Source organism: Pelodiscus sinensis, chromosome 32 (assembly GCF_052426305.1).
Source record: "Pelodiscus sinensis isolate ZL-2025 chromosome 32, ASM5242630v1, whole genome shotgun sequence".
Lineage (NCBI taxonomy): Eukaryota > Metazoa > Chordata > Testudines > Trionychidae > Pelodiscus > Pelodiscus sinensis.
Window position 1 is genome coordinate 10,198,479 of NC_143083.1, and position 22,487 is coordinate 10,220,965.

Genomic DNA, 22,487 nt, shown 5'->3' on the forward strand with positions numbered 1-22,487 from the left:
CAGCAACAGCATATGCAGCTAATAGCAGAATAGTGATGTGTGTGGTATCTCAAACATGAATTCAAGGAGAGTAAATGTCTGAGCAGCAGTCAAACCACAAGGAACTTCCCATACACAAAGCGATCTATTTTACTTTTCATTTTCCAGAACTTTAAGAATGTCAGAAGGAGAACATAGCTCCTTCAGACCTGAGTTCTAGTAGCCATATCCAAAACACACCATTTCAGTCGCCCTTAGAAGTACTGAAACTAATCCCATTTGCTATTGTGCTTAGTTTCACCTTTAGGCTACTAATGGCTTAATCTGTCTACACTCCGAAGACTTAAAAATGATATAAAGTGCCAAACTTTCATTGTCTCTCACACCCCAGTGCTGTCCAATATTTCATCCAAACACAGTACTTCACTGATGAAAACAAAGTGCATTTAGATGTGTTAAGGGAACACACACAAATTTACAATGATAATTTAAGTAACAGAAAATTAAGGGTTCTAGTTTTAAAGGGAAGTTGATTTTTTTTAAAGATAGGAATGGAAACAGATCCCAAACTGTTAATATAATACACATGCAGACTTCAGCATGCTTGATAAATGATTACAGGAAGTCTGCAACTTACTAATGGGTTGTGTTCCAAAAGTTTGTTTGTAAGTCGATTGTTTGGAATTCGGAACACATTTTCCCATTGAAACAATGTTATAAATGGTGGTTAGGTTCCCAGGCCAGCCCGCAAAAGCCTAATATTTAGTCCATAATGTAGCTTAAATACTGTATATGTGCAATGAAAAATAGTGGAAAATAATACTGTTGAAATGGTAATAATTAAATTACTACTATTAGTATTACTACTAAAGCAATATGGTTGCAATAGTAGTAATTAAATTAAGCAAAACAGAAAAAAAATAACATTGACTAAGAAATAGTTTTTTATTCAACCTTGAATGCTGGTGCTTGAGGGAAGGCAGGTTTAGTCACTGGAGGATAAGGATTAGGTGAAGATTCCGAAAGGAACTTCTGGGCATGCTCCAGCCGGCCCCTCCCTCACAGGCTCAGCATGAGCTCCTGCGGCCCGTCCCATTCCCCAAATGCCCCCCTCCGTGAACTCTGCGCTGGTCCTGTGGCCAGCCCATCCTCCAGACCTCCTCCCCTGTGGGATCAGCACCAGATCCAGCAGCACCCAGTTCCATCCTTCAACTACCATCTCCCTTCCCCCCCCCCCCCCCCACACACACACACAGAGCAGCTGTGTCCAGCCCCCACTCACCAGGAAGCAGTGAGCAGCAAGAGCCTGGACCAGAGAACTCCAGAGGAACAGAGGGGTGGCCGCACAGCTGGAGAGAAGTGGCGGTTTCCCCTTCAAAGCACCACTTCTCTCCACCCCTTGCTCCTCCGGAGTCCTCCGGCCTGCACTTGTACTGCTCACTGGCTCCTGGTGAGTGGGTGCAGCCCACCAGGAGTGGGGGGGGGGTCCATCCAGGGGCTGGGGGCTGCCGTGCCAGTGGGAGAGTATGCGGCGGGCGGGAGGGGAAGAGGACGGCCTGGGTATAGGACTGGGGCTGTAGGAGCTGGCTCTTGTGGCCACCTGCACCTCTTGCCTGCTCCCCGAGGCTAGCAGTGAGCTTTTGTTCGTGAATTGGATGTTTGTCCCTCGGGGAGCACCTGTACATGGAGATGTCTGTTCCTTTTCTATAAGCCTGCCAAGTCCTGACTTCAGCATTGTACATGTAACAAGATATTTACAGGACAGAAAAGGATCAGGTCATTGGGCCTTCAAGCTTAGTATCCTGCTTTAGGCAATGGAGAACACTTGATACTTCAAAGGAAAGTGGAGAGGGAGAAATGGCCCCAAGTAACTGAGCAACACACGGCACAAGGTGAGAAGAAAGTTATTTCCTGAGCCATGCAGTGGTCAGCTTATCCTCTTAAACGTGAAATTTGATTACTCTCATTTTAGGATGTATAACTACAAATATTGGCTACAAAACTGAGCCCCTTTTCAAACTCTGCTGTTCTAGGTTCTCTTATGGCAGAGAATTCTATAGGACGATTAAGTATTGTACAAAAATGGTATTTCGCTCTCTATTTTTACTCCAACACATTAGCTTGATCTAAACCTATCTGGTCACTAGTCCTTAGTTTCTGTGTCTTTAGGTCAGACAATCTTTTTGAAAGGGAGCAGGAAAAGCTGGTCAGCCCTGGTCAAGTTAACTGTGAAGTGGCAGGTGCACTTCTGTATTTCAGTTTAGATGTGGGGCAGCCGCAGCTGTCCCTGTCATGCCTATCTGGTGAAAAGCAAACACAGGAGTATCTCCTGCCAACACATTATTGTTATTTATATTTATATAGCCCCATTCATGAGTGCTCAGAGAGTTTGGGTGAACAAACCACAAACATCAATTGCAGTCATTCATAAAAAAGAAACCTTCTAATTAGATTTTAAAATAGCAACTGGTCCAGCAAACTGGAGCTCTCTGGGGTGAAATTCTACCACAGGGGCAGCAGAGGCTTGAAAAATATGATATTTGGGATGACCAAATGAGAGTAGTATTATTACATAAATTCTGAGCCTATGCAGGGCAGCTTCAAAAGTCAGTCAGGGCAGATGAAGCAAGAATAGAATCAATAAGAAACTGCTTTATTTATGAGAAAAGTTCCTAATACCCTTTTCCCAGGCAGGGCAAGAAATCTTGTTTCCTTTCTGACACTGGGAACAAGTTTCTTTCCTTTGTCCATTTAAAATGCCTGGGGGACTTCTCTGTCCCTTCTCTCTCAACCTATCCACCTGCCCAGAAGACACCAATGTGCTTTCTCTTAAAGCTTGAACTAAGCTCAGAACCCATCTGTCAGGTGTGGCCCAAACCAATTAGAACAGAGACAGTTCTATTATGGGACTGGAATCAGGAAGGGCCGAGCCAGTTTAAAGAAACATATCCAGTCCAGCTAACAGAATTTCAGAGCACACAGTAAAGTGCACCCAGGGAATTGGGGCTGGCATCAGACCAGACCAACGTGATGTCAAGAAGCTTCAGGGGGTAGCCGAGTCAGTCGGTACAGAAAAAAAACAACAAATGGTCTGGTAGAACTTTATAGACTAATAAAACATGGAGATGGTATCATGAGTTTTCGTGGGCACAGCCCACTTCTTCAGATGACCGGAGTTTCATCTGAAGAAGTGGGCTGTGCCCATGAAAGCTCATGATACCATCTACATGTTTTGTTAGTCTATAAAGTACTACCAAACCATTTGTTGTGATGCCAAGAGAAACTCTTCCTGTAAATGTTTTTTAAAATGTATAAATTAAGGAATTCTGCAATAAATGCAGCAGGAGAAAGGACATATTATCACTTTTTAAAATGCATTCATCTCAGAGTCATAGGTTGCGTGTTGTGGTCCAGGCGGTACCAGTCACAACTGATTGCTAATTACTTCATCTGTTTCATTGCAGGACTGAATGTGAGTAATGCAACAGGAGAAATCATTTTCCAGCCTGTTGCTCTGCTACAAGCACAGGGAAAGTTAAAGCCTGTTCAGATTCTCGGAGCTGTTCATTAGGCTATTGGTAACAAGATGTGTGCTGCAACACTCAGAACTACACAAAACCCACCCAAATAAAAGGAAGATACAAGGCTATTAATTGTATTAGCCACACACAGAGACGTGATTCTTCATGGAAAGAAGACAGAAGGGAAAAGCTCCTTTCGCTAGAGTAGGAAAGCAGGTTTTTTGCAGGGTGGGGGGCACATTCTAATGCTCTTTAGTTAGAAAAAGCCATCGTAGACTTTGGGGTTAGGATGGTGATAAGACCGACTGCATTCCAGATTAATATAAAAAGATAAAAGCATGTAAGAGTGTGCACTGGTCTCGCAGTCCTCCTTTTTAACAGCTGTCACCTACAGGAAAAAAAAACAGATGAACTGTGTCCCCAAGTCTGAAGTAAATACTGTGTTGTGTCATTTGCCCCGGCAAAAAATTCTTCTAGCCAATATTTTTGGCTTGGAGATATGAGTTTGTACTACCAAACTTGTGGAGGGGAAGAGGGATTCTGATAACCAAAAACCCCTTTCATTCTATATACCCAATAAAGGGCAACATTAGGATTAAAAATATAAACAAAAAAGTTTCATATGTCTCAATGTTAATATATCAGGATTATGCTAATTATCAAACTAATTGCAAGATCTTAAGTAACTATGAAATACATATCCAGACAGGAAGAAATCAGAGACATTTCTTGGTAGAAATAGATAATTATTCTTATTTTGAGAATATTTTTTCTGGATTACAGGAAATAGGAGGGAGAGTCCCCTCTCAACTTCATATAAGAATAAACAAAAGGTATTAAATTTGGGAAAGCTACTCATGCATCTTGTCAATAGCCACACAAAACTGGCCCAAGCATACCTGTCACAGACAAATCAAACTCAAACACCATTTAATCAGAGAAAAACACATGCAGATGTTCAATTAAAAACTGGAGCCTACAGTCTTGGCTCTGTTTGCACTGGCCCACATTGTTTGTCGAGTAACAACGGTTGCTATGGGTGACACAGTCCACTCCCGTTTCCAAGGGCTGGTTGCTCGGCGACAGAGAGAATACTTCCCAAACCAAACAATGCTATCCCCTAGCCTATCCCTCTCTCCCGCCCCCGCCATCACACATTAACCAGATCGAAAACACACTTAATATGTCAGTGATTATTTTCAGAAGCCCTGGGAGGACTGATAAATAATTTCTTCTCTATAGTAACTAAGGAGGTGGGGTGGAGGGAAGGTTTATTCTATTTATCCTGAAATAATAAAACAATCCAGGCAGACAGTGTTCTTAAAAGCAAATGTCCAGGAAAAGAACACTTTTAAATCCCTCTTTTATTTTAAAAATATCAACAAATTAACCTCTCTTTGAGGTGATTACTAGTCATTATGCAAGTGATTGTCTTCTCTTCCAGCTTCTACAGGAAGTATGAAGTATAGGCTACAACACAGCAAGTGTACAACAAAAACAACACTACCATGCAAACAAACAAGCCCGAGAGGAGAAAGTTTGAGGCTGCTTTTGTGTCCTATAATAGTAATGCTTCAGAGAAGAAATGCACTGAAGAGTATTTTTTCAGAATTCTGCGAACATGTGAAGCTAATTTGAACTCCACCTTCAGCATTATTGTGGTGAGATCTGAGGCTGGAATTCCTTGCTCAGAATAAAGTCTTAAAGAGTGTTTTAAGAAAGTGCTAAGGTGGTTGGTATGAAAATACAGGAATTTTTAAAAAATTTTGCTAGATTGGTAGAAATGGAAGACAATCATAGATACAATGGCATGAACTGAAACATAAAAATTCTTCTGCACTTGCTAATTATTATTAAAGCCACATGTTACCCTTTTACGCTCCCAACATCAGTGGGAACTGTGACTGCAGAATTTATCCCACAGCTCCGATTCTGAAGCCAAAGTTCTTTCACTTTTAAGGTCACCATGACATTGGCTCATCTTCACACTGATTAAAGACTAAGTTTTTAGGAAACGTTGCTAATTCTAAATATTTGAGATTTTTAGGAGTTTTTAAATGACTATGGCATGAAAATGAAACAGATTTTTTTCAGGCTTTTATCCAGTGATAGCTCAGTCTTCCAGTTTAAGATATCAGAATTACAATAAGGCATTCTCTCTTCTGCAAGAGGAAATCATAAGTAACAGAAATGAAATCCACGGGATTGTAAATCATTGCTTTAAACTCCCTACAAAAAAACTGTGCTTTAATGCTTTTAACCAAGATTTTGTGCTTGAACTTTAAAGGCTTTTTTTAATACTGTCACTGACACAAATGGATGTACTCAGCAGTCTTCTGCCATCTAGTTGTGGTCAATCCCTGGGAGGTGGAATCCGTGTTCAGTCAGATGACTTGGCCCAATGGCACTGTAGAGCATGTGACCACTTCCTGGAAGATGTTCCCAGTGGCATTAACAGAAACTGGAGTGAATTTCACCCTGTCTCTGTAAATCAGACAGGTGGTCAAGACCAATGGAATGCCAAGACAGAAATAAAAGGTGAGAAAACTGGAGAACATACCCCAAAAGCATAAAACCAGCAATGAGAAAAATGCATATTGGACCAGGTTACACAATATGCCTTTCATGAACACTTTGCAAAGGTGTCAATGAATCCACCAGAAGCAGGATAATGGAGCATCAGGCTTGGTATATTTTCTTTCATTTCTTAGAACATTATTTCATTGTGTTTCACATTTTTCTGAGTTACATGTATTGTAGTGATGCATTTGTATCTATTTAAGGTTTAGCATGACAGATCATAAAGTCGTATTCTTTTTTGTCACTACAGTATTCTAATAAATTAGTGCTTTAAAATATCGGACCAATTTTTACATTAGAACTGACCGATTATTTTTGGACTTGTCAAATGCCTAGTCATATAAAACACTATTTAAAAGTGTTCTAAGTGGACAGTGCATCTTTATTGCTACAGTCTGCAGCCTTCATGGCTGATTTTTAGAAAAGGAGGAGGTGGGGGTCTGATCTTCAGTGAAAGATACCAGCCTATTTGATTATTGTACTTTGATCAGTGGCTAGAGCTCATGGAAGCAAGGCCCTTCCCATCAGCTGAAGGAGGAGCCGCAGGACTTAATTAAGTATGAAATATGCTAGACTGAGAACTGAAGAACAAAGGCCTCTGTTTAACCCTGAAGGTGGTACAGAGAAGGCAGAAGTGGTAAGACCTTCCATAATGCTGTCCCTCACCAACATGCTTTAACCATAAAAAACAACAGCAGCCCTGTAGCACCTTAGAGGCTAACAAAAAATATATAGAATAGTGATAGAAATGTATCTAAAAATATATAGATATATAGATAGTATTATGAGCTTTCGTGGGCACAACCCATTTTGACCGGGAAGAGCCAGCTCATAGAGAGAGAGGGAGTTAGCTAATTTTTAGCCTCTCGACCAAGGCTGCCAATGAACAGGGTAATGGGTGCCAACAGACTGACAACTGCTAGAAACTAAGACCAACCAATTCATTTTCCAGGTGTCAGTTTAAAATGGTAACTGCTAGTAATCACGGCCGATCTAAGAAGGATCAAAGATTCCATGATCAGTCCTTCAAGTCAACCAGGCCCATCCCAGCCTTAAAAATATTAAAAAGGTCACAAGGCCAATCCAAGGACATTAAAATTGCAAGAGTTGACAACTCTGTTATTTTGATGTACGTGTGGTGATTTTTGGCAGTTCTCTTAAAGCCCCAGTTATTGGAGTCCTGTAATATTACCAGGGAATCTGAGTGTCCATTAAAAACAAACCAGACACACAAAAGTTTCTAGCCCTCAGGATTGTGTGGAAAAGGCTTGAAAATTTGACTTTTAATGGCTCCAATACCAGAGGGCAAATAAACAGAACCAATAATGTATTGCTTTTAAAATTCCACGGTTTTTATACCAGGTGCATGATTTTTTGGGGACTGACTCATGATTTTTAAAGGCTTAAGGTTGGCAATGCTGAAATAGGTCTATGCATGTACCATCTTAGTCCACTTTTTGTATATATAAAAGCAAGAGAAAAATCCTCTTAGTTTCTAAAGACAAAGAAGAAAGAACCTCAGTTTTCTTTCTCTTTATTTCTCTTTGTTTCTTTCTCTTTTTCTCTCTTTCTTTCCTTTGCAACTATAGCTGCCACTTCCCAGCACACATGGAGCTTGCTGCAAATCTGACTTGCATCTTGAAAAAAACATAAAATACTAATACTCTCCAGGCTGCACAAGGAAGGAAGGGAGACCTACGCTTGTGCTTGCACCAGATTTGGAGATTTTTCCTCATTCCTTTTCTAAAGCATTAAAAAATGAAGAGGAAAAACAGGGTGGGGGAAAGTGATGATCCTACTAGAACTAAAATATCCATTAGTGGTAAATTCCACCCACCTCCTCCCCCTCCTTAAAATATGAGCTCCCTGGGTCAGGTTCCACCCGCAAACTTAAAAAAAACAGCTCCAACCACATTGCTTAGTCAGACAGGCTTTTTTATTCTCCAGTGTGTCTAGCTGGCTGCTAGGCAACCAGAACAGCATTGTTGCTCATATGCATTAAGTAGTAACTATTATTTCATTCCAATTTTTTTAAAGGGGTGACAGCATCGATTTAAAGCAGAATGTGCTGTGCCCTGAAAGTGAGCGGAGTTCTAGGCTAATTTGGAAAGACCACAACTAAAGGCCACTCAGAGTTTGCTGAGATTCCCACAGATGTGTCTGGTGAGTTGCCCTGATAATTCAATCATACATGTGGACACATGTCTGCAGGTGGGTACCGCCCAAGTGGATTGCCTCCAAGGGACACAAAACAGCTGCCCTTGGATGGAAGACTCCATTAACGATTTTTACCTGTTTTCGGTTTTTGTTTCTAACTTGTAATGTTTGTACCACCTCGATTCTGGTATAATGTGGCAAACCTGCCTTTACAGAGGAGGCCAAAGCCACAATCGAACTCAGCCCAAAGCCTCGGAAGGGAAGAATTTGAAAAGCTGCAGAAAGAGTATAGGGAGGAGGAGGGTTGGGTCATTCAGATCCTTCCTTCTTTCAGTGAAACAGATCTGCTGCCAGTCTGCAGCTTTGGGTGGAGGATTACTTCCTATTTTTTCCCTGTGGATTCTACCAAAGCATGCAACATGCTCAAGCATGGCTCCGGAAGTTTAGATTTGATCCTTCATGTCTAGATAACCTATGCTTTTTAGAGACACTTTCAAGCCTGCAAACTGAGGGGGAAGGATAGAGAAAGCAAGTGTGCATCTAACTAGAGATGTAAAAGCGTGACCATTTAAACAGTTAACCGATGAGCATTAGCTTATCAGTCTTGCTCCCAGGGAGCCAGCTGCCATCGTGCTCCCGAGGAACCCTGCTCCATGCAGCACCCGGAAGTGGCAGCCCCTATGTGTAAGGAGCCTCTGCACACTGTCCCCAACGCAAATGCCAGCTCTGCAGCTCCCATTGGCTGGGTACTGAAACCAATGGGAGTTGCAGGCACAGAGCCTGTGGGTACTGCACAGTGCCTCCCTGGCTGCCCATATACCTATTGGCCACAGAGTCCTGGCAGCCACTTCCTGGGAGCTGTGGTAAGTGCTGCCAGAACCCTGAACCCACCCCTGCACTCCAACACCCTGACCCAGCCTGGACTCGGCTCCTGCACCCAAACTCCCTCATCCCTGGCCCCATCCCAGAGCCCACACCCCCAGTCGGAGCCCTCCCCCTCCTCACATACCTCAACTCTCTGCCTCAATCCAGTGAAAGTAATTGAAGGCAAGCAACTGAGTGAGGGGGAATGGGGCAGGGCCTCAGAGAAGAGGAAGGGGAGGGGCTTCAGAGAGGGGCTTCAGGAAAATGGGGAAGGGGTGTTCAGTTTTGTGCAATTAGAAAGTTGGCAACCCTAGTAATCAATTTTTTAATTATTTTACAGCTTCAGCTCTTATAGACCGATTCACTGGTGTCCTACCAGAAACACATGAATAATCACAGCTTGCATGGTAAAAATCTTATGTGGTACTATACGAACAAGAAAATAAAACAGTACTAGTCCAGAAATGTTGGTCTTCATTGTTTACCTTTCCTTCATCCTTCTCCAATATCTTCCCAGCTCTTTAAAATACTCACACGGCTGCATTTCTATGAGATCACACTTTGATGGATCACCCATCAAGTCCAACACAGCTCTCCCCTTATCCTTTTCTCCCAACAAACAAACAAACAAACCCAAAACCCAACTCTTTAGCTAACAACAAAATCAAGCAGCTTTTTGGAAGTGAAACAGCTGCTACCTCTGAGGCAAAAAGGAAATGGATTTTTCCGGCTGTTAAGCAACAGGCTCTGTGCTAAATGTTTTTTGTAAGGGGGCCTGCTGAAACAGCTGTGGACTCAGAGAGCCTTGTATAGGACCTAGCAGTCGGTCATTTGAATGATGTTTGGTCTTACAAAGGTTACACCAGAGGAATTATATGAACAAACGCTTTGCAGGACTGGGCTCTGTGGTAGTAAACACCCCAAGACTTACACCTGTGAATAACTTCACTGGTGAGTGTAACTACATTTCAGTGGGGCTCTTCACATGTGTAAAGTCATTACATTATAATCACCACACAACCATATGCTACTAGATCAATAGTACTAATGGCAATAAATTCACATTGCCAACAGTTGCCAGTAACTTTTCCAATGCAGGAACTTTGCAAAGGACCAGGGAAATTTGAATGAATGCTACTCCTCCAAAAAGAAAGGCTGTTTTCAGGACTCGGCCAAGTGTTCTACCAGCCCCTTGGAGATCATGTTTGAGTAATTGCAAAACCTTATGGTCCATTATAATGTTAATTCTTAGCTTCGGCTGGCTAGTTGTTGTCAAGAAATATAATTAGATGTTGTGTAGCTACGCTACAAACTGGAAGGAATGCTAAGAATGCCCTTGCTTACAAGTAGAGGAACAATATTAAGAGACCACAAGTTGAAGCATGTATCCTGGGAGTTGTAAAGAATGTACATACATGCACCTCTACAGAGACTGAAAAAGAATCAGATTAAAGATCAGTTAATAGCAGGCATGTATCCCCACCCCAGTGCACACACAAAGCCCCACATGTCCAAAACACAAACCAATTAGAAAAAGCAATCCAAAGACAACCCTCAAATTCTGTCCTGAACTCATAAGAACTTAAAAACGGCCATAATGAGTCAGACCAATGGTCCATCTAGCCCAGTATCCTGTCCTCCGACAGAGGCCAATGCCAGGTGCCCCAAAGGGAATGAATAGAACAGGTAACCATCAAGTGATCCCTTCCTTGTCGCCCATTCCCTAGGGACACCATTTTTACCCATCTTGGCTAATAAATATTGACGGACCTATCCTCCATGAATTTAGCTAGTTCTTTTTTGAACCCTGTTAAAGTCCTGGGCTTCACCAAAAAAAACCAAATAAAAGAAAGTATTTATTAGATTTTGCGTCTGAGTGTATGTCTACAATACAGCGCTAATTCGAACTAACACATCTAGAACTAAAAACTAGTTTGAATTAGCGTTTTGCTAATTTGAACTAGCATGTCCACATTAAGTGGACCCTGAACCGGGGTTAAGGATGGCCGGAAGCAGTGCCGGCAGGGCATCAGATGAGGACTTAGAGCGTGGAGCTGCTGTCTCAGGCTAGCCGAGGGCTGTGCTTAAAGGGACCTGACCCACACCCCAGACAGACAGTTCTCAGGGGTGCCCCGCTTGCAAAGCAGTCCTGGCTTGGAGTGCCCTGAGTGCCCACACTGGGCACATCACACCACTCGGCCATCAGACCGGCTGCACTTGCCGCAGGCTGCCATCTGGGGAGAGGGGACAATTGGGGGGCTGCAGGAGAGCTTCCACCCCCAGAAGCCCGCAGAGCCAGCCCAGTCCTCCCAATCGGGGGCTCGTACCCCATTCCTCCCTCACCTCCTTCCACTTACCCTTCCCTAGCCCCCCTTCCTGATGTACAAAATAAAGAAAACGTGTGGTCAAAAATAGAATCTCTCTTTATTGAACAAAACTGGGGGAGACTGGGAAAAGGAGGTGGGAGAGGGGAAGAGAGAGGGTGGGAGAGGGGAGGGCAACTAAAATGATCAGAGGTTTGGAAGAGGTCCCATATGAAGAGAGGCTAAAGAGACTAGGACTTTTCAGTTTAGAAAAGAGGAGACTGAGGGGGGATAGGATAGAGGTCTATAAAAGCATGAATGGGGTGGAGAGGGTGCATAAAGAAAAGTTCTTCATTAGTTCCCATAACAGAAGGACTAGAGGACACCAAAGGAAAGGAATGGGTAGCAGGCTTCAAACTAGTAACAGAAAGTTGTTCTTCACAAAGCAAAGAGTCAACCTGTGGAACTCCTTGCTGCAGGAAGCTGTGAAGGCTAGAACTAGAACAGAGTTTAAAGAGAAGTGAGATAAAGTCATGGAGGTTGGGTCCATGGAGTGGTATTAGCCAGCGGGTAGGAGTGGTGTCCCTGCCCAAAGTTTGTGGAAGGCTGGAGAGGGATGGCACGAGACAAATGGCTTGGTCACTGTCGTCGGTCCATCCCCGCCAGGGTCTCTAGGGCTGGCCGCTGTCGGCAGACAGGCTACTGGACTAGAGGGACCTTTGGTCTGACCCAGTACGGCCATTGTAAGCTCAGGGATCAGGGTCAGGGGTCTCAGTGGACCACCTTGATTTTCATGCACACCTGGTCCTGGGTAGCCAGGCTGGCAGCTCTCCTGCCCTAGACGGCTACTTTCCTGTGCCTAGTGTGGAGGTTGTGGACGAGGTCCACGATGTCCGCACTAGACCAGGCGGGTGCTCGTCTCTTGCGGTCCCAGGCAAGCTCCCGGGAGCCGCCAGCCTGGTCCCGGAAAGAGGGGGAGGGTTGGGGGGCATCGGGTGGCTGGCTCGAGCCATGCCAGGTGCAGGGTCTGCTAGCTGGGTGCTGGCAGGCTTGCACCTGGCATGGGCATCGTAGCCAGCCCGTGCCCCTTTAAGAGGTCCGGGGCCGGGAGGGGGGCAATAGAGTTTCCCTGGTGTTGGCCAAAGTGGCCACCAGGGAAAGCTGGGGAGGGCTAGCCTCCCGCTAGTTCGAATTAAGGGGCTACACACCCCTTAATTCGAACTAGTAAGTTCGAACTAGGCTTAGTCCTCGTACAATGAGGTTTACCTAGTTCGAACTAAGCGCTCCGCTTTGATAGGCTAGTGTAGCGCCTATCAAAGTTCATTCGAACTATCGCCCGTTAGTTCGAATTAACTTTGTAGTGTAGACATACCCTGAATGAATAAGAAGTTACAGTATCTTGCATCTGTATAACCATTTCCAGCTGAATATCACAAATTACCAACTAAAGAAGCGTCATGGCAAGTGATGGTCACTAGGTGGGACATGAGGGGTCATGTGTTCCCAGATACCGTGGGTGGAAGGAGAAAGGAGTCAGCCAGTAGCCAGAGGGCTAGCAGGGGGGCTGTCACATACAGCAGGGGTCCAACTCCCTCACCCCGCACTCACTGGCAGCTGTGGGGGTAGTGCATCAACTCAGCCCCAGCTCGGTTTGCTCTTCTGGCCGTGTTATTCGGGAGAGGGACAGAACTGCCCACACACTCACCTGTGGGAAGTGGAGTATTGCAGCTGGGAGAGCAGAGCTTCCTCCTCTGCCGCTATTGAGTTGGCCGGGGAGGGAAGAGGCTCCCCCTGCCAGTCCCAGACCCCCAGGCCTACTATTCCCCCGGGCTGCTTTGGTTGGGGGAAGAGATGGGGAGAGGAGAGGTGGGGAAAGACAGGGCCTGGAGTGAAGGATGGTTGTCCTGGCTTTTCCCTGGGTGGCAGGTGGCCCCCCCAGAACTCCACTTACCAGCTGCCCCTGGCTCTGCTCATAGAATCATAGAATAGTAGAACGGAAGGAATCTCGAGAGGTCATCAAGTCTAGTTCCCTGCCCTCACAGCAGGGCCAAGCACCATCTAGATCATCCCTGACGGGTGTCTGTCTAACCTGCTCTTAAATATCTCCAGTGATGGAGATTCCGCAACCTCCCTAGGCAACTTATTCCAGTGTTTAACCACCCTGACAGGTAGGCATTTTTTCATAATGTCCAACCTAACCCTCCTTTGCTGCAATTTAAGCCTCTTGTCCTATCATCAGAGGTTAAGGAGAATATTTTTTCTCCCTCTCGTTTCTGCAATACTCCTTCCTAGACAGTCGCTGCCCATTTTGTATGTGTGAAACTGATTGTTCCTCCCTAAGTCAAGTGCTTTGCATTTGTCCTTACTAAATTGCGTCCTGTTTGCCTCAGACCATTTCTCCAATTTGTCCAGATCATTTTGAATTATGATCCTATCTTCCAAAGCATTCACAGTCCCTCCCAGCTTGGTGTCATCTGCAAATTTTATAAGCGTACGTTCTATGCCATCATCTAAATCGTCCCAAAACTGATCCCTTTGGAACCCTTCTTGTTATGCCCTTCCATTGGTAATTATCCAACAATGGTTGGATCCAGTTATACACGCACCTTATAGTAGTCCCGTCTACTTTGTATTTCCCTAGTTTATTAATAAGAAGGTCAAGCGAGACTGTATCACATTACAGAGGAGAAAAGAGAGGCAACCATTACTAAAATGAAACAATTGGAATCAAAGCAGTCTGTCATTTATTCATTTATGAAATGCCCAATGTCAACAAACCTCTAGATTGGGGTGGCCAGCCTGTGGCTCCGGAGCCACACAAGGCTCTTCAGAAGTTAATGCTCAGGCACTGACTCTGGGACTGGAGCTACAGGAGTCAACTTTCCAAAGTTCCAGGGGGTGCTCACTACTCAATCCCCAGCTCTGTCCCAGACTCTGGCCCTGCTCCACTTCTTTCCTCAAGGCCCCACCCCTTCTCCAGAGCCTGCCATGCCCCTGCTCTTCTTCTCACCCTCCAGAACTCCCTACATGCAGCTAAACAGCTAGGCTACGTCTACACTGGCCCCTTTTCCGGAAGGGGCATGTAAATTTCACCAGTCGTAGGGAAATCCGCGGGGGATTTAAATATCCCCCGCGGCATTTAAATAAAAATGTCCGCCGCTTTTTTCCGGCTTTTAAAAAAGCCGGAAAAGAGCGTCTAGACTGGCCCCGATCCTCCGGAAAAAGTGCCCTTTTCCGGAGGCTCTTATTCCTACTTCAAAGTAAGAATAAGACCCTCCGGAAAAGGGCGCTTTTTCCGGAGGATCGGGGCCAGTGTAGACGCTCTTTTCCGGCTTTTTTAAAAGCCGGAAAAAAGCGGCGGACATTTTTATTTAAATGCCGCGGGGGATATTTAAATCCCCCGCGGATTTCCCTACGACGACTGGTGACATTTACATGCCCCTTCCGGAAAAGGGGCCAGTGTAGACGTAGCCCTAGAGGGGAGTGGAGATGCTGATCGGCGGGTGGGAGGCACTGAGAATAAGAGAGCTGATAGCGGGCTGCTGGCATATTACTGGGACTCTTTGGCAACATACATTGGTAAATGCTGTCTCCTTCTCAGGTTCAGGTTGGCCACCCCTGCTCTAGACTCATAACACGGAGCTGTCTGTGGGTTAACTAAAATCAAATATATAGTTCTGTGCTTGGGAATTAGTAAATCGCTTCTGTGAGCTGCATGTAGAGATGGCACTGGAAGAGGATATTCACGTGCAGTCTGTCACAAGTACTTACAGTGACCCTGCTCAATACCTTTTTGAGGAGGATCTGTAGTAACTAAATTGTGTAGGGGAGAAAAGGCAAAGTAATCTTCCACAGCAAAAATAGCCTCGCACTGCCGAAAAGTTATTACGCTGACAGCAACAACTAAACAGTGGAGATTGTAACAACGGGAGAGCACAACACTGTCAAAGAGACTCCTTCAGTGACAGAGCCTGTAACAACAAAAACGCAGATAGTGCATTTTAATCAGCAAAACAGAATGGAGGAGGAAAAGGCTCAGTAAAAAGCGAGTTCTTAAACAGTGCGTGTCAGCTTGGTGATCACAGCAAATTAATATGTCTAATGAAAACTGCACTGAATAAGTCAAAACATGACTGCAGGGACAGTGTCATACCCTGATTTATATGTAACAGACACAGCCTGTCACAATAGCTGATAGGTTCTGGCACGATCTCCCAAATTTTGACCACCATGGGTTGGGCTTGCCCTCCGGTCCTATGCTAGAGCCCAACTCACCTACCTAAAGATAATAGCTTGGCAAATTCACATCACTCCAGCTGTCAAGAGACACCACGTTACATCTTAGCCTACTTCATGTAACTGACATCTGCATACATATGGGCTGTGTCTAGACTGGACAGTTTTTCCAGAAAATCAGCCGCTTTTCCGGGAAAAACTTGCCAGCTGTCTACACTGGCCACTTGAATTTCCACAAAAGCACTCACTTCCTACTATAAGAAACCAGTGCTTCTTGCGGAAATACTATTCTGCTCCCGTTCAGGCCAAAGTCCCTTTTGCGCAAAACTTTTGAGCAAAAGGGCCAGTGTAGATAGCTCAGATTTGTTTTCCGCAAAAAAGCCCCGATCGTGAAAATGGCAATCGGGGCTTTTTTGCGGAAAAGTGCGTCTAGATTAGCACGGACGCTTTTCCGCAAAAAGTGCTTTTGAGGAAAAGCGTCCGTGCCAATCTAGACGCTCTTTTCCAAAAATGCTTTTAACAGAAAACTTTTCCGTTAAAAGCATTTCCGGAAAATCACGCCAGTCTAGACGCAGCCATGGTGAACAGGTCTAAGCTCTTTCAAAACCTCAGCCTTACTTTTGGGTATCTAAAGAGAGCAGCCACAAATTAGGTGCTTGAAAGGGAGGGGACCTCTCCTAAAAGTCTGGCCAACGGGTTGCAAGCTTACAACAGAAACATAATCCATAGTTCAAAAGTCAGTAAAACTGATTATTGTTATATTCTCTGCAGAAGGAAGCTCAGTGTTACTCAAAGAAATAACACCAGCACTGGCATAAAAGGGAGTCAAAGTCTGTATCAACTTTGTATCAAAGCGGATGGACCTGGGATGGGTACATTCATTCCGGGAAGAGGAAATGAGGTAGAAGGATGTTATCTGATCTGTGCCAACAGGAGACTGGTAGAGTCAGAAGTGGGATTTGAAGGCATCCGTCACAACTGTATTCAGTGCCAGTCAATTCAGTTCCTCTTGCTGTGTAACCACTAAGCTAAAAATACCTGGAATTCCTTGAACAAGTATTTTTCCACTATTGATAAACTGAGTACCATGAAGTTTAGCTGTTGTTTGAGAAGGGAGGAACTTTCGGAGGAGACTTGAAAAACCAAATTTCTGTCTTTTGGTGTGGAACTTTAAAAGTGTCAGTGCACCCACCAAAATACACCATTTCCCTCATATGGTCCATTGGGAACAGGGGGCAAAGTGGTGGGTTGTGGGGATAAGGTGGGTGGGCTGGGGGAACGAGTTGGAAGGACCGAAGGGGCGGAGGGTGCAATGGGGTGGGGGAAGATTTGGAGTCTAAAATGGATGGGCTGACAAAAGGAGAAGATGCCTTCCTGTGGGGGAAAGGCACATTAGGGGGCTGGGGTTGGGGGGACTGGTCAGGAAGGTGGGGTGTCACTCAGCTGCAGGGCAGGGGGATGCATCAAGTGGCTGGTACTTACCGGAGAATGTGACACAAACTGCTCCCTCCTGGCCCCTGGCCCACAGCGTTGGCTGGGCTCAGCTCCCCAGGCATTGTCACATATAGGACTGCAGAGCTGCGGAAGTTTGGCCCAGTTTCTTGATAGGGTCCCAACTGGGCCAAATTTGCATGAGTGGGCTCATGACCTGGCACATGTAGTTGCAGCACCACTCACTCACATTTGACTCAGCTGGCCCCCTTGTCATGACAGAGAGGTGGCTGGGCCAAATTTAAGAGATGCTGCAACCCCGTGCACTAGACTGCAACACCTAGAGAATGGAGCTGAGCCCAGCCAGCCCACAACTCTTTGACACATTCTAGTGACTTAGTTTTGGATCACAGCCCACAGACTGAGAAACCAGGATCTAATGCAAGTGAATTTGAGTGCTAAGTGTGTTTCAAGAAATGCAGGATATTTGAAGCATGTTAAAAGTATCCCTTCTCTCTGGAGACCTGCAGCCCATTTGTCTACCTTGGCAAGTATAGGCTACATCTACTTTCATACAAAAGAGGAGACTAAGGAGGGTTATGACAGAGGTCTTTAAAATCAGGACTGGTGCGGAAAAAGTGAATACAGAAAAGTTATTTACTAGTTCCCATAACATAAGAACTAAGAGGTCACCAAATGAAATTAATAGGTGGCAGGTTTAAAACAAACAAAAGGAAATTTTTCTTCACACAGCGCACAGTCAACCTGTGGAATTCCTTGCCAGAGGATATTGTGAAGACCAGAACTTTAATAGGGTTCAAAAAAAGAGCTAGATAAACAGAAGTTAGGTCCATCAATGGCTATTAGCCAGGATGGGTAGGAATGGTGTCCCTAGCCTCTGTTTGTCAAGGGATGGGAATGGATGACAGGACAGGGATCACATGGGGTATGTCTACACTACAGCGCTAATTCGAACTACTAGCTAATTCGAATTAGCGCAGCTAGACTTAAAAACTAGTTCGAATTAGCGTTTTGCTAATTCGAACTAGCATGTCCACACAGAGTGGACACTGAACAGAGGTTAAGAATGGCCGGAAGCAGTGCCGGCAGGGCATCAGATGAGGACTTAGAGCGTGGAGCTGCTGTCTCAGGCTAGCCGAGGGCTGTGCTTAAAGGGACCCGACCCCCATCCCGGACAGACAGTTCTCAGGGTTCCCCGCTTGCAAAGCAGTCCTGGCTTGGAGTGCCCTGAGTACCCACACGCGGAACATCACAGCACTCGGCCATCAGACCGGCTGCACTTGCCGCAGGCTGCCATCTGGGGAGAGGGGACAATTGGGGGGCTGCAGGAGAGCTTCCACCCCCAGAAGCCCGCACAGCCAGCCCAGTCCTCCCCATCTGGGGCGCGTACCCCATTCCTCCCTCACCTCCTTCCACTTACCCTTCCCTAGCCCCCCTTCCTGATGTACAAAATAAAGAAAATGTGTGTTCAAAAATAGCATCTCTCTTTATTGAACAAAACTGGGGGAGACTGGGAAAAAAGAGGTGGGAGAGGAGAAGAGAGAGGGTGGGAGAGGGGAGGGCAACTAAAATGATCAGGGGTTTGGAACAGGCCCCATATGAAGAGAGGCTAAAGAGACTGGGACTTTTCAGCTTAGAGAAGAGGAGACGGAGGGGGGATAGGATAGAGGTCTATAAAAGCAAGAGTGGTGTGGAGAGGGTGCATAAAGAAAAGTTCTACATTAGTTCCCATAATAGAAGGACTAGAGGACACCAAAGGAAAGGAATGGGTAGCAGGCTTCAAACTGGTAACAGAAAGTTGTTCTTCACAAAGCAAAGAGTCAACCTGTGGAACTCCTTGCTGCAGGAGGCTGTGAGGGCTAGAACTAGAACAGAGTTTAAAGAGAAGTTAGATCAAGTCATGGAGGTTGGGTCCATGGAGTGGTATTAGCCAGGGGGAAGAAATGGTGTCCCTGCCCAAAGTTTGTGGAAGACTGGAGAGGGATGGCACGAGACAAATGGTTTGGTCACTGTCGTCGGTCCATCCCCTCCAGGGTACCTAGAGGCAGACAGGCTACTGGACTAGATGGACCTTTGGTCTGACCCAGTACAGCCATTCTAAGCTCAGAGCTCAGGGTTGGGGGTCTCAGTGGACCACCCTGATTTTCAGGCAAACCTGCTCCTGGGTGGCCAGGCTGGCAACTCTCCTGCCCTAGATGGCCACTTTCCTGTGCCTAGTGTGGAGGTCGTGGACGAGGTCCACGATGTTTGCACTAGACCAGGCGGGTGCCCGCCTCTTGCGGTCCTGGCCAGGCTCCCGAGAGCCGCCAGCCTGGTCCCGGGAAGAGGCGGAGGGCTGGGGGGCATAGGGTGGCTGGCTCATGGCGTGCCAGGTGCAGGGTCTGCTAGCTGTGTGCTGGCAGGCTTGCACCTGGCACGGGCACCGTAGCCAGCCCGTGCCCCTTTAAGGGCTCCGGGACCGGGAGGGGAAACTCGTATGCCCCCTGGTGGTGCCAGAGTGGCCACCAGGGAAAGCTGGGGAGGGCTAGCCTCCCACTAGTTCGAATTAAGGGGCTACACAGCCCTTAATTCGAACTAGTAAGTTCGAACTAGGCTTAGTCCTCGTGCAATGAGGTTTACCTAGTTCGAACTAAGCACTCCACTAGTTCAAAGTAGGAATAAGACCCTCCGGAAAAGGGCACTTTTTCCGGAGGATCGGGGCCAGTCTAGACGCTCTTTTCCGGCTTTTTTAAAAGCCGGAAAAAAGCGGCGGACATTTTTATTTAAATGCCGCGGGGGATATTTAAATCCCCCGCGGATTTCCCTACAACGACTCGTGAAATTTACATGCCCCTTCCGGAAGAGGGGCCAGTGTAGACGTAGCCAAAGGCTAGATTCTGTTCTTTGTAAGATGATGTAAAATCAGGTGTAAATTCATTGAAGTCACATTATTTACTCTGTCTGTATCAGTGTAATTAAAATAAAAATACAGACAAAAAACATGTTTTCAGAAGGAGCTTTAGTTTTTGGCAAACTAAATATGTAAAAATATTGTTTGAAATTAAAGGAATGCTCTAGTGATTATTTCTTACTAGAAGATGTACCCAGTGTTGCTCGGGTGCTTAACTCAAATAAGTTTTGTTTTTCTTCACTTAAATCATTGTTCTAGGGTGGTACTGGGGATGAGGGGTTCCATAGCAGGCTGCTCCAGGGAGAGAGGACAACTCCAGCCCTCTTTCATCTGAGCAACTTGGGGCCAGGTGAGAAGTGCCTGTCTGTGGCCCTAGGGTGGCCAGGTGTCCGGTATTGGACCAGACAGCCGGGTATTTGCAGCATGTTTCTGGTTTTAAAAAAAAAAAAAAAACGGACATATAAAATGTCTGGTATTTTCTGTTTTTCTCGGACAGAAGGCCACTTGGGACACTCTTCCCTCACTGCATATGGCAGGGGCAGAGGGAGTGCAGGAGTGTGTGGTGATTTAAAGGGGCTGTGACTCTTTATTTTTGTGCGGGTTTTTTTGTTGTTGTTCAACCAATTTTTTTCCCCCCACAGTGTTTGGTATTTTTTGTGAAATTATCTGGCAACCCTATGTGGCCCCACAGCTGCAGCAGACAAAGCTATGGGAAGGGTGAATGTCCCCCGGCTGGGTGACAGACAGACACACAAACACAAACTCACTCTCTGAAGTATATAGCAGATAGTGTCCCTTTCTTTCTCCACCTCTGCCCACTGCTGGCCCAATGGGGTTATAGTTGACCTGGTTCCCATTTCTGGCTCCTTGCTGCCCCCTGTGGTCATTCTGCAGTACACCTGTCCCTACTGCCAGATCCCTCTCTTTCCATTTTATGAGAAACAACTGAATTCCAGGCATATCTCATTGTCCTGGCACAACCAAACCCTGACCTTGCTTTAAGTTATGATAAGAGGAAGCTGCCTACCAAACTTAGTGGTCTTAGCTCATACCGTTTAAGAGGCGTTCATGAGCAAATGGACGGACGGACAGACGCACATTTCTAAAATATATAGTAAGCTAGCTTACATAGTAAATACACTTTTGGTAACATAAAAAGAAAGAGAGAAATAGGAGCATTTTCCATACTACCTAGAAATCTTTCCACGCCGTCAGTGTCTTCGGTCATTCTCCCAGTGGGAGAAGCCCAGTCAGACAATGGGATAGAAAGAACTAGCTTTACCATTTAAAGGCACTGGAAATTAACATCTTTCACCAGTATAATAATAATATTACTACCTAGCGTTCATGTTGTATATTTCATCCGTGTATTTCAAAAAGCTTTGTAAAGGAGGTCTCACTGGTAGGATGACCCCCATTTTAGACATGGATTTAATGGGGAAACTCAGGCATGGGATGTGAAAGTGACTTGCCCAAGCTCAATCAGCAAACCTGTAGCAGAAATTAGAATAAATCCAAGGTCCTCTGATTCCCAATCTTGTGGTCTATGCACTAGGCCACATGGCTTTTAAGGTAGGGTGTCTTCCTTTCAAAATGGTAGCTTCCATTGGATTGTTAATTGTTCTCTATTATCCTGTGTTTAAAACAACAGCACCACAAAGGAAAGTAAATCACACAACAAACTCATCCTGGAATCTCATGCATCTATAGATTCCTATTCCGAACTACCTTTACTCCTCGTGAAACGAGGTGTACCGGTAGTTCGGAATAGGCACCCTAGTCCGAACTACCTAGTTCGAGCCCCGTGTAGCCGCGCTGCACGGGGTTCGAAGCAGCGGGGATTTAAAAATGGCGGCTCCCCGCTTATGCTAATGAAGCCCGGGAAATTCAAATCCCGGGCTTCATTAGCAAGTGCGGTATGCATACATTACCCCGCTAGTTCGAACTAGCGGGGTAGTGTAGACATACCCTGGGAGACTTAACTCCTGTTGGGCTTCTGTCCTGCTACTAGGCAGAAGTAACTTCACAATCATCACACAGTTGTTCTCATTCTACTATTGCACGACTGGAACCCCTTATGTTCCATGTCTTCTTTAGCATTTTTATATTACACTTATATGCGAGCCGGATCAAAAGCTAAGAGTACCTTGTGTGTTAGGCTGAAGTGCACAATATGCAGAATTACTTTACAGAGTCATATATAGAGCGCTATGGTATGAGAAGTAGCATTATATGCATGGTCTTAGCATTCACCAACAATGTCATACAGCTAATTTGTCTAAGAATAAAGTCTGGCACTTTTCATGTGAGGAACAAACTGCAAACATTAATTCAGCCTCACAACACCCCATGAGGGAGGTATCTTGCGGAAGATAAGCACAGAGACAGAAAGTAATACCATAAAATTCAAATAAAGGTCAGAATCACAGTTAGGAACAGAACCTACTCTGGCCAATGTAAAACATTTAACAATCATGAGTCAGAACCCCCAAAAAAACCATGATT

The 22,487-nt window shown here is 45.4% G+C and overlaps 1 protein-coding gene and 1 long non-coding RNA gene across 11 annotated transcripts in view; one reads left to right on the top strand and one right to left on the bottom strand.

Moving 5' to 3' along the window:
- Positions 1-22,487, bottom strand: part of RFX2 (regulatory factor X2) — a 107,813-nt gene that overhangs the window by 70,631 nt on the left and 14,695 nt on the right. The window lies entirely within an intron of this gene.
- On the top strand, positions 6,592-9,609 carry LOC112546452 (uncharacterized). The gene is made up of 3 exons (XR_016348217.1): positions 6,592-6,717; positions 8,118-8,243; positions 9,442-9,609. It is a non-coding gene; the product is annotated as an uncharacterized LOC112546452 (long non-coding RNA).